Here is a 15556-nt window from a genome sequence, read left to right on the forward strand (position 1 = left end):
TTTTTTTTTTTTAAACCCCTGGGGTTTTGTTCATGGGCTCCCAGCCTTCCTGGCTGAACAGACTCACCAGCCACCTGGCACCGGGACGCGTGTGGCAGGAGACACTGAGCACTGTCTCCTAGAGACAGTCATATAGGCCTGGGAGACAGCACGGCCCCCGGAAACTGTTCCCAAAGCAGGGCCCACACTGTGTCACCTCCCGATCTACAGGTTCATTGGGTTGTTCTCGTGTCCAATGCTGTGTACGTGTGTGTGTGTGTGTGTGTGTGTGTGTGTGTGTGTGTAATGATACCATTCCAGCATGAAAGAGGATGAAAGAGGCATTCAGTAAGAATATTAAAAACTTTTTTCTCTTTTTTTTTTTTTGAGACAGGGTGTCACTTTGTTGCTCAGCCTGGAGTACAGTGGCATGATCATGGCTGACTGCAGTCTTGAACTCCTGAGCTCAAGTGATGTGATCCTCCTACCCTAGCCTCCCAAGGTACTGGGATTACAGACACAGCGTCATAATAATTTTTTTTTAAGACAAGGTATTACTCTGTCGCCCACTTTGGAGTGCAGTGGCACAATCAGCTCACTGTAACCTTAAAGTCCTGGGCTCAAGGGATCCTCCTGCCTCAGCCTCCTGAGTAGCTACGACTATAGGCAGGTACCACCACACTTGGCTGATTTTTTTGTAGAACAGAGTCTTGCTTTGTTGCCCAGGCTGGTTTCTAACCCCTGGGCTCAAGCAATCCTCCCACCTCAGCCTCCCAAAGTGTTGAGATTACAGGCATGAGCCACTGGGCCCAGGCCAAGAATAATTTTTAAAAATTTAAAAAATTTGAGCTAAAGGAAAGAATCGTAACAACTAATACCCAACACTAACATTATTACTGTAACACCGAGACAACTTTTTTTCTCCAAGGGCCAAGGTGATCCAAGGCCTTTTCTTTCACTCAACTCAGGAATCATTTATGGCCCATTGGAGCTAAAATGTGAAGCCGAGAGGGAACTCAGGTGTCCAAGACAACAAATTGTCACTGAATTGGCTTCCTACCTTCCTTCATTTATTTATTTATTTATTTTTATTGAGATGGAGTCTCGCTCTGTCGCCCAGGTTGGAGTGCAGTGGTGTGATCTCGGCTCACTGTAAGCTCAGCCTCCCGGGTCCACGCCATTCTCCTGCCTCAGCCTCCCGAGTAGCTGGGACTGCAGGCGCCCGCCACCACGCCTGGCTAATTTTTTGTATTTTTAGTAGAGACGGGGTTTCACCGTGGTCTCAATCTCCCGACCTCGTGATACGCCCGCTTTGGCCTCCCAAAGTGCTAGGATTACAGGCGTGAGTCACCGCACCCGACCACGCCCAGCTAATTTTTATATTTTTAGTAGAGATGGGGTTTCGCCATGCTGGCCAGGCTGGTCTCGAACTCCTGACCTCAGGTGATCCGCCCACCTCAGCCTCCCAAAGTGCTGGGATTACAGGCGTCAGCCACCATGCCTGGCCAGCTTCCTTTTAGTTAGATCACCTATATCGGGCCTTCCCCTGAAAGGATAGTCCTTGTTTTTGTTTACAAGTGCTAAATTTTAAAAGTTACCTAAAAGGGTCTCTAGCATCATCATAAAGTCCAAAAAATATTTTACTGACAGGGCTGGCTTTTAAAAAATGAGTTAATACATACAAGAGTTGTTGGTACTCCATAAACTGCTTGCAGACCTAAATCGCTATTGTGAAATGCCTTTAATTGTTGCGTTGCCCACTCCGACCCTGCGCTTGCTACGCCTCTATTTGGTCCTCGCACCTCGCCGCAGGCTCCCGCGCCCTGCACGCGACCCCCTTCAAGTTCCCGCCTCTTTTTACTCAGGCCTCTCCTTCCTCTGAAATCCCCGGGCCCTAGCTTGGCCCCGAGGCGCATGCGCACTAGGGAAGGTAGGCGGAGTCTTGAGGGCGAGGGAGGAGGAGCAGGGAACCCCAAGGAGGGGAGGGGAGGAGAAGGGAGTAAAGGGGAGGAGACCGCGCGGGGTGGGGCCCGGCGGTACGCGCTGGCTGCGTCGACGTGCTGACGCCATGACGCCCCGGCCGGTGTGTGTCGGTGTGTGTGTGTGTGTGAGTGTGCGCGCTCCGAGTGTGTGTGTATTTGTGTATCGGCGGTCCCGCAGGTCCCGGATGTTGCGGACAGTATGAGGCGAGCGCAGGGGGACGGGGACCAGCAGCTGTCGCCGCCGCTCTCAGGTGAGTGGGGGGAGGAGAGTCGAGGGAGGGGGTTGTCCTGTCGGAGTTGGGGGGGCACCTCCCTGAAGAGGTGACTGACCCCCACTGTCCCCCCACCCCCCGCCACACACATATACTCTCCTCAGTCCCATTTCCTACACCCGGATTACGTGGCCTGCGAATGCCAAAGCGGAATCAGCCGTCCCTTCTCCCTATCTCAAGCATTCAGGAGACACAAACGCGCCCCCTGCCTTCAGCCCCCCCCCCATCATTTCCCAGCCCCATCCCCCTTGCCAAATAGTGAGCTGTCGCCTGCGGCGAGATGGGTGACTGCGCATGCGCGAGTGTGAACGCGCTCGGGCTGCTTCTTCGCTGCCACCGGGGCGCATGCGCACCGCGGTGTTGCAGGGACCTGCGGGATAAAGAGCCGGTGGAGCACGAGTCCGCCGCCTTCCCAGGCTGTGGGCTAGACTTGCTGCCAGATAATGAGCCTGTTGCTCCTGTCCAAAGGGGAGAATTTAAATTATGTGAAAGACTTAACGGACAAAGCACTATTCTCATCTGGTGTTGCCCTAGAGACTCCCAGGCTACAAACGCCTCCCAGAGCCAGCATGTCCCACACTGACCCTTCTTTTGAAACTGTCACTGCATCTTCTAGTTCTAGGATTACTTTTCGATTCCTATACTCCCATCGTTGTGCATGTACCTTTTGTACCAACTTACCCTAAATTTAGGAGTAGGTGCTCCATCCCATCACTTACTCTGGCAGGGGATTTTGGAAGCCTTGCTAAAGAAGACTAAGGGTCATAAAAGAAACTAAGTGAGGCATTTCATTTTAGTAAAATTCTTACTTCGCAGAACTAGATAAGAGAGATAAAGGGCACCGGCCCTCTTACTTTGTGTGACCTATTTGCCTTTTTTGGGTCAAAGATCTTCCTTAGCACTTTTCATTTTATCTGTACTTATTGGTGCTCTATGACATGAAAACAAAGGCAATCTGCAACTGTTGGTGGACGTAACTTATTCAGTGGAGGTTTTAAGTAATGTAATATTTCTTTCACATTGGCAGATAACAGAAAGAAATGTAAATAACGATCTTTGAAGTACAATAGTATTTCAGTGATCTAGGACCTGGGTTTTCAGTTAGCGATTACATGTGGCCCTTTTTTTGGATACTTTGCTGCTTCTTACCTCTGCCATCAAAACAGAGTGAAGAAAAGATAAACTCTTAATAGCAAAAGGTTTTCTAGATGACATTGAAATGAATAGCTAAATTGTTGTGGGGAGGGGAGTGCGAGAGGAGTGGCATTTTTTGTGTTTTTCAGTTCTCCTTGCCAATCCTGTCTCCTAGCTGGATAACTGGGAAGGGACCTGTTAGTAAGCCTTACTTTCAATTCTGTTTAATTTGTATTCTTTGATGTTCGTCTCTCAAGGCTTTTTTGGCTGCCACTGTTAACTCCAAAACCGCATGTTCTCGGGCCTTAAAGTATATGTATTTTTCACTTCCCCTTTTAACCCTGGCCCTTACAGGGTTCAGCTGTCTTTTGTGCTGTTTCCTGTTGCCATGGTTACATTTAGAACCAAGAGATGACACACAGGGAACAGAGGAATTTGGGGTACATATATCTTCCTGGGAAAGAGCTGGAAACTCCTTTTTTTCCTTTTTTCCTTTTTTTCCTGAGGGGTGAAAGTTATTGTAAGACTACCCTACCCTTAGGGTTGGGGCAGTTGGTATCCATTTGGTACTTTTTTGATCTCTCCTTTTAGAGCTCTTCATAGTAGCTAGTTTGGTATTTGGAGATGTTTACTGTTTCCTATGTTCATACTTAGAATAGGTTCTGGTAATATCTAGAAGTGAAACTATTGTAGTAAGTGTCCATCTTTCTTCTCAGTAGGTTTCAGCCATTAGGATGCTTAGATTTTTTCTTTTTTCCTTTTTTTTTTTGTTTTTTTTTTTTTGAGATGGAGTCTTGCTCTGTCACCCAGGCTGGAGTGCAGTGGCACGATCTCAGCTCACTGCCGCCTTCCCCTCCTGGGTTCATCTCCTGCCTCAGCCTCCCGAGTAGCTGGGATTATAGGTGAGTGCCACCATGCCTGGCTAATTTGTATTTTTTGTAGAGTTGAGGTTTTGCCATGTTGGCCAAGTTGGTCTCGAACTCCTGACCTCAAGTGATCCACCCCCACCATGGCCTCCCAAAGTGCTGGGATTACAGGTGCGAGCCACTGCGCCCGGACTGATTTTTTCTAGAAACATTTTGTCTAGTTGAATTCACCAAAGCCTCATTTAAAATTTTGATGGCATGCAATGCTTTTAGGTTAAGACGAATATTGTTAAATAATTCGTACTGGTGCAGAGCCTTTTTTAAAAAATCACTGTTTAAAATGGGTAACACATGTACATACATAGGAAACAAAATTCAAAAATGAAGTTTGAGAGTGAAGTCTTCCTTTTCTTTCTATCCTCTTTTTATCCATGAGTTCCCCTTCCCAAAGGCAACGGTCTTGTTTATTCATCCCGAGACAGTATATCCTTTTACAAGCCTATACACCTATATATTCTTCAAATTTTTTGTTTTTGTTTGTTTTACACAATAAGACACTATGCTCATTCTGCACTTTGCTTTTCTCACTTTATTTATCTTGGTGATCATTCCATGTAGTAATACAGTCCCTCTTCTTTTTTGAAAGATGGCAGATAATTCGATTGTGTAGATGTACCATCATTCAGCCAACACTTCTTGGACATTTAGGTTGTTTCCAGTGATACAATTAATTCCTTGTATGTACTTATTCTGTGTACATGGGTGTCTGTTGGTTTAAATTCCTAGTGGAAGCACTGGATCAATGGGTGTGCATTTGTAACGTTAGGTATTACTAAATGCTTTCCACAGAGGTTGTATGAATTTATATTCCTGCCAGCAGTGTGAGTCTGCCTGTTTTCTCACCAACACTATTATCAAAATTTTTGATCATTTGTGCAGTCTTTTATCTAAGATTTTAAACTTCATTCTGTAGTTAAGCTTCATTGCACTGAAGAGTTGTGTATAAATACCTCATTGTTTTGCAGATTGGGGAGGGGTCATGGAGGATTTTGTTTGAAAAATAATGTCATGAGAATAAAGTCATATGTCTGGATAATAGCAAATCCATGACAATGCTAGGAAGACATAAAAAACCTATATTCCAATTTCTTTAACTCTTAGATGCTAGCTTCTCTGTTAGATATTCTGTAAGCTTGTAAATGATTTATGATCTCCTTTTGATAGCTGTGACTTTAAATTGTTTATCCAAGTGAACTGCTGTTACTCTGGTGAGAAATTGAAAAGCTAATCTAGTTAGTTGAGGTCTGTTGTCTTGGTACAGAATACTGGTACTAGCATTTTTTAAGTCTGCTGATTGCAGAATACTTCACTATGAGCTTCAAATAAATAGAAAAGAATTAAATATGTCTGTGCCTGAAGAGAGCTTACAGTCTTGTTGGAAAACCTAGAAGAAATGGATAACTTTTGGGACACATGTAGTCTACCAGGATTGAACCATGAAGAAATAGAAAACCTGAACAGATCAATAATAGTGAGTAATGAGATTGAAGCAATAATAAAAAGTCTTCCATCAAAGAAAAAGCCCAGGACCTGACAGCTTCATCGCTGATTTCTACCAAACATTTAAAGAAGAACTAATAACAATTCTACTCAAACTATTCTAAAAAGTTGAAGAGAAGGGAATACTTCTTAAACTCATTCTATGAGGGCAGCCTTACCCTGATACCAAAACCAAAGATGTAATCTTTTTATTTATTTATTTATTTATTTATTTTTGAGACCGAATTTCGCTCTTGTTGCCCAGGCTGGAGTGCAGTGGGGCAATCTTGACTCACCACAATCTCTGCCTCCCTGGTTCAAGCTATTCTCCTGCCTCAGCCTTCCTGAGTAGCTGGGATTACAGGCATGCAACACCATGCCCAGCTAATTTTGTATTTTTAGTAGAGATGGGGTTTCTCCATGTTGGTCAGGCTGGTCTCGAACTCCCGACCTCAGATGATCCGCCTGCCTTGGCCTCCCAAAGTGCTGGGATTACAGGCCTGAGCCACCACGCCCGGCCCAAAGATGTAATCTTGTTGTAAAGCCACACCTACTGAATATAGGAAATAATAACAGAACAATTAGAAAACAGAACTGGAACAGTAATACACTGTGTTCCATGCTGAGAGGACCTTGTGAAGACATGATTAAGGGGTAGAGGAGAGTTCACTTGGGAGGCCTTCCTGGAGGAAGTGCATTTGGAGCCTTGTTTTTTCGTATAATGGTTTAAGTGAAAAATTTTAAACATACAGAAAAATGGAAAGAATAGTACAATTATCACCTTTATATCCATCACTTAGATTCAACAGTTGTTCACATTTTACTATATTTATGTGCATATTATTTATTTATTTATTTATTTATTTTTTTCTGAGACGGAGTCTCACTCTGTCGCCCAGGCTGGAGTGCAGTGGCGCGATCTTGGCTCACTGCAAGCTCCACCTCCCGGGTTCATGCCATTCTCCTGCCTCAGCCTCCCGAGTAGCTGGGACTACAGGCGCCCGCCACCATGCCCAGCTAATTTTTTGTATTTTTTAGTAGAGACGGGATTTCACCATGTTAGCTAGGATGGTCTCGATTTCCTGACCTTGTGATCCACTCCACCCGCCTTGGCCTCCCAAAGTGCTGGGATTACAGGCGTGAGCCACCGCGGCCAGCTGTGCATATATATTTAATTATATAAATTTTTGTATTACAAACATCATGACACTTTACCCTTAAATACTTTAGCTGTATGTCCTTAAAGCTTATAATATTGTCACAGTTAAGGCAATTAACAGTTATTCTCTAATACCATCTAATATCCAGCTCATGTTCAGATTTTCCCAGTTGTCCTGAAGATGGCACTTCTTTTTTTCCTCCAAACATGTCTCTTTAGTCTCTTTAAATCTAGAGCAATTTAGAAGCCACATGATACTGTTTTTTGTTTTTTTTTTCGAGATGGAGTTTCACTCTGTCGCCTAGGCTGGAATGCAGTGGCATGATCTTGGCTCACTGCAACCTTTGCCTCCAGGGTTCAAGCAATTCTCCTGCCTCAGCCTCCTGAGGAGCCGGGATTGTGGGTGCCCACCACCACACTTGGCTAATTTTTGCATTTTTGATAGAGACGAGGTTTCACCATGTTGGCCAGGCCAGTCTCGAACTCCTGATCGAACTCAAGTGATCCACCTGCCTTGGCCTCCCAAAGTGCTGGGATTACAAGCATGAGCCACCATGCCTGGCCTCATGATACTGGTTTTTAAAGAGCCTGAGCTGTTTGTCTTGTAGAATATATCACTTCTGGAATTTTCTGGTTATTTCTTCATAGTTTCATAAACAGATATTGAGCTCTAAAGGTCTGATTAGAGTATCGTTAAACATTTTTGATGAGACTACTTTGTACGTGTTTCTCTGCTCCTTGCTGCATCATAGTAGGAGAAATATAATGTCATAATGTCCCACTATTTTTTTTTTTGAGACGGATTCTCACTCTTTCGCCCAGGCGGTACTGCAGTGGTACTATCTCGGCTCACTGCAAGCTCCGCCTCCCGGGTTGATGCCATTCTCCTGCCTCAGCCTCCCAAGTAGCTGGGACTACAGGCACCTGCCACAGCGCCCGGCTAATTTTTTGTGTTTTTTTAGTAGAGATGGGGTTTCACCGTGTTAGCCAAGATGGTCTTGATCTCCTGACCTCGTGATCCACCCGCCTCGGCCTCCCAAAGTGCTGAGATTACAGGCGTGAGCCACCGCGCCCGGCCATAATGTCCCACTATTAATGATACCGAGTTTGTTTGATCATTTAAGGTGATAAATGCCAGACTCATTTGTTGTAAAGACAATTTTCCCCCTTTGTAATTATTAAGTTATCTGTGGAGTGGTGCTACTTTGGCATTGTACTCTTACACTTTTCCAGCAACATTTCACCTCATGATTATGATCTTTGTCTAAATCAGTTAATTCATTGGTTTTTGGAAATAGTGATTTTTTGATTCTGTCATTTCTTTTACACTGGTTAGCTTTCAATCTTCTGTAAGGATTTTCCTCATCAGTTAGGAATAAATTATAATTTTTTTTTTTTTTTGAGACAGAGTCTTGCTCTGTCTCCCAGGCTGGAGTGCAGTGGAGCGATCTTGGCTCACTGCAACCTCTGCTCCTGGATTCAAGTGATTCTTGTGCCTCAACCTTCCAATTAGCTGGGATTACAGTTGCCCGCCACAACGCTCGGCTAATTTTTTGTATTTTTAGTAGAGATGGGGTTTCACTGTGCTAGCCAGGGTGGTCTCGATCTCCTGACCTTGTGATCCACCTGCCTCGGCCTCCCAAAGTGCTGGGATTACGGGCATGAGCCACCATGCCCAGCCAATTTTTGTGTTTTGAATAGAAATGGGGTTTCACCATATTGGCCAGGCTGGCCTCGAACTCCTGACCTCAAGTGATCCTCCCACCTCTGCTTCCCAAAGTCCTGGGATTACAGGCATGAGCCACCATGCCTGGCCTAACTTATAATTTCTACTAAAAAATTGAGGTAAATTCTTAATTTTTTTCTTTAACACTTTTCTGAGTAAGGAAATGGTACAGTATCATCTCTAATGGTGGTAAATGAGTTTTTTTCACTCTCATTGTTTTAGTGTCGTGATTTTAGTTTATTCTGTTTTACCAACATTACCTTCTTTTTGATGCTTACACTGTCCTGTATTTGGCCTGTGGGAGCCCTTTAAGCTTGGGCTATGAGTGCTTCCTTGCTTTCTGTCACAAGAAGTTCCTAGCTCACTTTATATTTTTCCTGTCCTAGATGCAGAACCCTAACCCTTACCCTTACCTTTATGTAGATGACATTTTCTTCCCTTTCAGTAAATTATGAGGTTGGTGCAAAAGTAATTGTGGTTTTGTCATTAAAAGTAATGGTAAAAACCTCAATTACTTTTGCACCAACCTCTAATAGGTTATTTGTCTACCATATGGAGCTTCTGGAACCAAATTCTAAAAACTAAAAGTGCTTTAATTTTAACCCGATGTACCTAGTGTTTGACTCGCTTCTGTGTCACTGGCATTGCTGGATTCTGGCTGTTAGAACTCACAGCTTCCTTATCTTGAATATTCTTCGTGAAAGGCAGTATCTCTGAAGAGAGCATTGACCACCCCCTTGTCCCCACCTCTCATGAGCAAACTTGTATTTTTCTAAGATGAAAGGCACACAGAATAAAATTTAGAGGTTGAAATTGTGTGTTTCTAAGCTTTGGGATGTGGCAGTTTTATTATTATATAAAAACATCTGTGCGTCTATGCACAAGTATGTCTTCCCTTTTCCTCATCTCTATACAGAATGTTATGTAAGATTATGCTGTAATCGCATTTTTTTATTACTAGATTTTCATCACAAAGAAGTGAGGCAAATTGTTCTTAATTAGGGAAAAATTTCAGATAGGCCGTAAACTCTGATGTCTAGCTGTCTAAACTCCGGGTCTGGAACAGTGCCGAATCCTGTGGCTTTCTGTCATGTACTGTAGACTCAGGAGAAAAGTCAGGGCAGCCACAATGTTTTCTGAAAATTCATCACACTAATAAAGGTTAATACAAATGAAAGATACAGCAGAACTGCATTCTAAAGTGGGTTTCGGGGTGGACTAATTCCTGTCTTAGCAAAAAATGTTTTGTTAGGCTCCTACAATGTAGTGGCATTTGAGTAATCTTACTGATTTCAGGTTACTCAAAGCCAGACAATAACAGTATTCTGATATTTATCTGAAATTCATATTTCAGTTTCTTTTTACCATTTTGTCATATTTACAAGGTTATTCTCAACGTGGTTTCATAACAATACTGGTCCCAAATTAAATCCTTGGTTGTATATTCAGGGAAGCACACCTGTTTCTTGTGTTTGTTTTCAGGCATAGTGAATCTCTCCGAAAGGCTATTCTGACACATTTGCCAATAAGACCTAGTAGCTGCTTTTATTTTTGTTTTTGAAAAGCTCCCATTACAGGAAAAAGAAATTCTAAAGTACACATTCTTGAGGAAATGCGTGTTGGGCTGTCATTCTTCCAACTATGATCATGTTTTAATAGAACTGGCAAGGAATTGCCTAGGTACTCTATGACAGAGCTGGTCATGCAGCTTTGGGAGAGCTGGATATAGACCTTAGGGAATTAACCATTCAGACAGCAACACCTTCTTGACCATGAAGACCTTTATTCTTGACTTTTGATTTTCTAAAAAGCTGTTAGTGTAAATCTCCTTGCTATGTCAGTAGTTCTTTGAAAGCCTCTAATCTCCCCATCTATATATCTATTTATTTGTAAGAGGAAAATGTATGTGTGATCATTCGTCTTCTCAAATTAAGATTTATATATTCCTTTACTTGATATTTGGAAACAGATAACCATGTAGAAATTTGCTGTATATAAAAATGACAGTTTTTCAGTGAACATCTTTTATGCTGTCTTAATTTTTTTTTTTTTTTTGAGATGGAGTCTTGCTCTGTCATCAGGCTGGAGTACAGTGGCGCGATCTCGGCTCACTGCAACCTCCGCCTCCCAGGTCTGAGTGATTCTTCTGCCTAAGCCTCCCGAGTAGCTGGGACTACAGGCGCACATCACCACGCCCAGCTAATTTTTGTATTTTTAGTAGAGACGGGGTTTCACCATGTTGGCCAGGATGGTCTCGATCTCCTGACCTTGTGATCCGCCCACCTCAGCCTCCCAAAGTGCTGGGATTACAGGTGTGAGCCACCACGCCTGGTCTTAATTTTTTAATTATAAAATATCTTAGGCTGGGCATGGTGGCTCACGCCTGTAATCCCAGGACTTCGGGAGGCCGAGACGGGCGGATCGCCTGAGGTCAGGAGTTCAAGACCAGCCTGGCCAACATAGTGAAACCCTGTCTCTACTAAAAATGCAAAAATTAGCCGGGCATAGTGGCGGGCGCCTGTAGTCCCAGCTACTTGAGAGGCTGAGGCAGGAAAATCATTTGAACCCAGGAGGCGGAGGTTGCAGTGAGCTGAGATTGCACCACTGCATTCCCGCCTGGGCGACAGAGCAAGACTCATCTCAAAAAAAAAAAAAGATATATATATATATATATATATATATATGTCTATATATATATGTATGTCAATATATGTATGCATATATATGTCAATATATATGTGTGTGTATATATATCTTAAACATACAGAAAAATATAAAGAATAATACCATGCATATACTTATCACCCAGCTTTATAAAATCTTAACATTTTATTATATTTGCCCCCAGATACTTTTTCTAGTGATAAAACATTACTGAAATAGCAAAGCCTTAGTGTACTCCTATTCTCTTCTTCCCTCCCTCCTTAGAGGTAACACCTATCCTGAATTTGGTGTTTATTATGTTCTAACTGCGCTATAATCCAATATGTACTATATACTCCAGTCTATACCATTCTTTACCTTAATATTTTTGCTTAGTATGTTTTTTTTTTTTTGAGACGGAGTCTCGCTCTGTCGCCCAGGGTAGAGTGCAGTGGCGCAATCTCGGCTCACTGCAAGCTCCGCCTCCCGGGTTCACGCCATTCTCTTGCCTCAGCCTCTCCGAGTAGCTGGGACTACAGGCGTCTGCCACCACGCCCGGCTAATTTTTTTGTATTTTTAGTAGAGACGGGGTTTCACCGTGGTCTCGATCTCCTGACCTCGTGATCCGCACGCCTCGGCCTCCCAAAGTGCTGGGATTACAAGCGTGAGTCACCGCGCCCGGCCACTTGAGTTCATTTTAACTGCTGTTTAGTATTTGGTTGTATGAATATGTTGTACCACAATTTATCCATTTTCTGTTTAATAGACATAAGGTATTTCCAGTTTTTTATTATTACACATAATCTTTTATTTTTATTGTGGTAAAAGACAATATTAAATTTACCACCTTAACCATTTTAAGTATACAGTTAGTAATGTTTAGTATATTTACATTGTTATGCAACAGATCTCTAGACCTTTTTCATCTTACAATATGGAAACTCTGTACTCACTAAAACAACTTCTTGTTTCCTCCCACCCCCAGGCTCTGGGAACCACCCTTCTAATTTCTGTCTCTAGGAATTTCACTACTCTAGGTGCCTGGTGTAAGTGGAATTATGCAGAGTTTGTCCATTTTGTGACTGGCTTGTTTTGCTTAGCCCAGTGTCCTTAAGGTTCATCCATGTTGTGGCATGTGCTAGGATTTCCTTTCTTTTAAGGCTGAATAATATTCCATTCCACATTTTGTTTATCCCTTTATCTGTTGATAGACACTTGTGTTGTTTTTACCTTTTGGCTATTGGGAGTAATGCTAATATGAACATGAGTGTACAAACATCTTTTCGAGACCCTGCTTTCAGTTCTCTTGGGTATATGCCCAGAAGTGGAATTGTGGATCATGTAATTCTATTTCTAATTTTTTGAGGAAACTCCATACTGTTTTCCATAGTGACTGAACCATTTTATATTGCCACCAACAGTTCACAAAGGTGCTAACCTCTCTGCAGCCTAACACTTTTTCTTTTTTTCCTTTTCTTTTCTTTTTTTTTTTGAGATGGAGTCTTACTCTATTGCCCAGGCTGGAACGCAGTGGTGCGATCTTGGTGCACTACAGCCTCTGCCTCCCGGGTTCAAGCGATTCTCCTGCCTCAGCCTCCCAATTGGCTGAGATGACAGGCGCATGCCACCATGCCCAGCTAATTTTCATATTTTAGTAGAGACAGGGTTTCACCATGTTGACCAGGCTGGTCTCGAACTCCTTACCTCAAGTGATCTGCCCACCTTGGCCTCCCAAAGTGCTGAGATTACAGGCGTGAGCCACCGTACCTGGCCTTTTTTTTTAAGGCTCTGGCTGTCCCTTTTAGGGCAATACTTACTTTGTTAAAAAAAAAAAAATTTTTTTTTTTGTAATAGTAGCCATCCTAATGGGTGTGTTTTAATTTGTTTTTGTTTTTGTTTTGACTTTTTAAGACAGCGTTTCACTCTTGTCGCCTAGGCTGAAATGCAATGGCATGGCTCACTGCAACCTCTGCCTCCCAGGTTCAAGTGATTCTCTTGCCTCCGCCTCCCGAGTAGCTGGGATTATAGGCTTGTGCCACCATGCCCGGCTAATTTTTGTATTTTTACTAGAGACGATGTTTCACCATGTTGGCCAGGCTAGTCTCGAACTCCTGACCTCAGGTGATCCACCCACCTTGGCCTCCCAAAGTACCGGGATTACAGGTGTGAGCCACCACGCCCAGCCCTTTAATTTGTTTTTAAACTTAATTTTATTTTTTATCAAACTGAGTTTTAGATTTGTTTTGTTTTTTTGAGACAGAGTCTTATTCTGTTGCCCAGGCTGGAGTGCAGTGGTACGATCTTGGCTCACTGCCACTTCTGCCTGCCAGGTTCAAGTGATTCTCCTGCCTCAGCCTCTCGAGTAGCTGGGATTACAGGTGCCCGCCACCACACCTGGCTAGTTTTTGTATTTTTGATAGAGATGTGGTTTTACATTGTTGGCCAGGCTGGACTCAAACTCCTGATCTCAAGTGATCCGCCTGCCTTGGCCTTTCAAAGTACTGGGATTACAGACTTGAGCCACTGTGCCCAGCCTTGAGTTTTAGATTTTCATGCAATCAGATTTATTATGTTGTTCCTATATGGGTGTGTGTGTGTGTGTGTGTGTGTGTGTGTGTCTTCATGAAGGAATCCTCCCCTATATGGAGATAATGGTTTCATCTTATATTTTCTTCTAAAAGTTGTAAAAGTTTGCTTTTCACCTTTAGGTCTCTAATCCACCTGGAGTTTATTTTGATGTTTCGTGTGAAGTAGAGATCACTTTTTTTTTTTCATAAAGATAACCCTGAAGTATGGATCCAATTTTCTTTCCATAAGGATAATCCAGTGACCGAGCATCCTTTATTGAACAGTCCATCTGTTCCCTACAACTTTTCTGATGCCACTTAAATGTTTCCATATATATGAGAGTTTGTATCTGTATTTTCTCTATTCCATACCATTGGTCTGTTTGCCTATGTTGTACTACACTGCCTTAATTCTCATAGCTTTATAATAATTGTTTATATTTGATAGGGCAAGTCTCACTCCATTGTTCTTTATATTTCAGGCTTTCTGTCATACTGGTTTTTTTTTTTTTTTTTTCTTTTTTGAGGTGGAGTCTCGCCCTGTCGCCTAGGCTGGAGTGCAGTGGTGCTGTCTCGGCTCACTACAACCTCCGCTTCCTGGGTTCAGGCAATTCTCCTTCCTCAGCCTCCTGAGTAGCTGGGACTGCAGGTGTGCACCACCACACCAGGCTAATTTTTGTATTTTTATTAGAGATGGGGTTTCAGCATGTTGGCCAGGCTGGTCTTGAACTCCTAACCTCAGGTGATCCACCCGCCTCAGCCTCCCAAAGTGCTGAGATTACAGGCATGAGCCATCGCGCCTGGCCAGATTGGGGGGTGTGTGTGTGTGTGTGTCTGTGTCTGTATATATATATATAATTTTTTTTTCTTTTTTTGTGAGAGTCTTGCTCTGTCGCCAGGCTGGAGTACAGTGGCGCAATCTTGGCTCACTGCAAGCTCCGCCTCCTGGGTTCACGCCATTCTCCTGCCTCAGCCTCCTGAGTAGCTGGGACTACAGGCGCCTACCACCAGGCCTGGCTAATTTTTTTGTATTTTTAGTAGAGACGGGGTTTCACTATGTTAGCCAGGATGATCTCAGTCTCCTGACTTCATGATCCGCCCGCCTCAGTCTCCCAAAGTGCTGGGATTACAGATGTGTGCCACTGTGCCCGGCCCCAAATTGGTATATTTTAATGAAGCTATTTGTTGTCCAAAATATATTCACATGATATATCACGGACTTTTCCTAAAGAAAAGAAAAATTACACCTTCCTTATCTAGTAACTGATAACTTGTTTTGAATGAGCCTATAATTTCCATTCAACTTTCAGTTTTGTTGGAGTGATTTTATATAGGGATATCTTCAAATGGAAGGGAACCTTACTATAATTTGGTGTCTTGTATAAGGATACCAAATAAAACAGTTAAAAACATTGAAGTTTTATGGTGTCAAGGCTTCCTTGATCATAAGGAAATGAAACCTATTCAAACCAGTTCATATAAAAGAGTTTCTGATGCCACATGCAGGGTTGAAAAAAACATAAGCCAGGGGAGATTTATCTAAAGGAAAAAGGAAATAGCTGTTGCAGAATCTAAGGAAAAGCTGAACAACCAAATCTCAGAAAAGGCTAGAACCAAAACAGTAGCAGGGTCTTCCGCAAGAGTTTATGGACTCTAGTGTTCTGCTGTAAATAGGCTTTAGTCTCCATG

General features: G+C 43.0%; 1 protein-coding gene across 4 annotated transcripts in view; it reads left to right on the top strand.

The window, feature by feature from the left end:
- Positions 1-1983: 1983 nt before the first annotated feature.
- Positions 1984-15556, top strand: part of SPOP (speckle type BTB/POZ protein) — an 82693-nt gene continuing 69120 nt past the window's right edge. For 3 of the 4 annotated variants that reach the window (XM_032163302.2, XM_032163304.2, XM_032163300.2), the window contains exon 1: positions 2031-2212. The gene's annotated coding sequence lies outside the window, so the exon portion shown is untranslated. Of the gene's footprint in view, positions 2213-15556 lie in introns of all 4 variants that reach the window. The other variant, XM_032163301.1, reaches the window with a different exon arrangement.

Source organism: Hylobates moloch, unplaced genomic scaffold (assembly GCF_009828535.3).
Source record: "Hylobates moloch isolate HMO894 unplaced genomic scaffold, HMol_V3 SCAFFOLD_10, whole genome shotgun sequence".
In the NCBI taxonomy this organism is placed as follows: Eukaryota; Metazoa; Chordata; class Mammalia; order Primates; family Hylobatidae; genus Hylobates; species Hylobates moloch.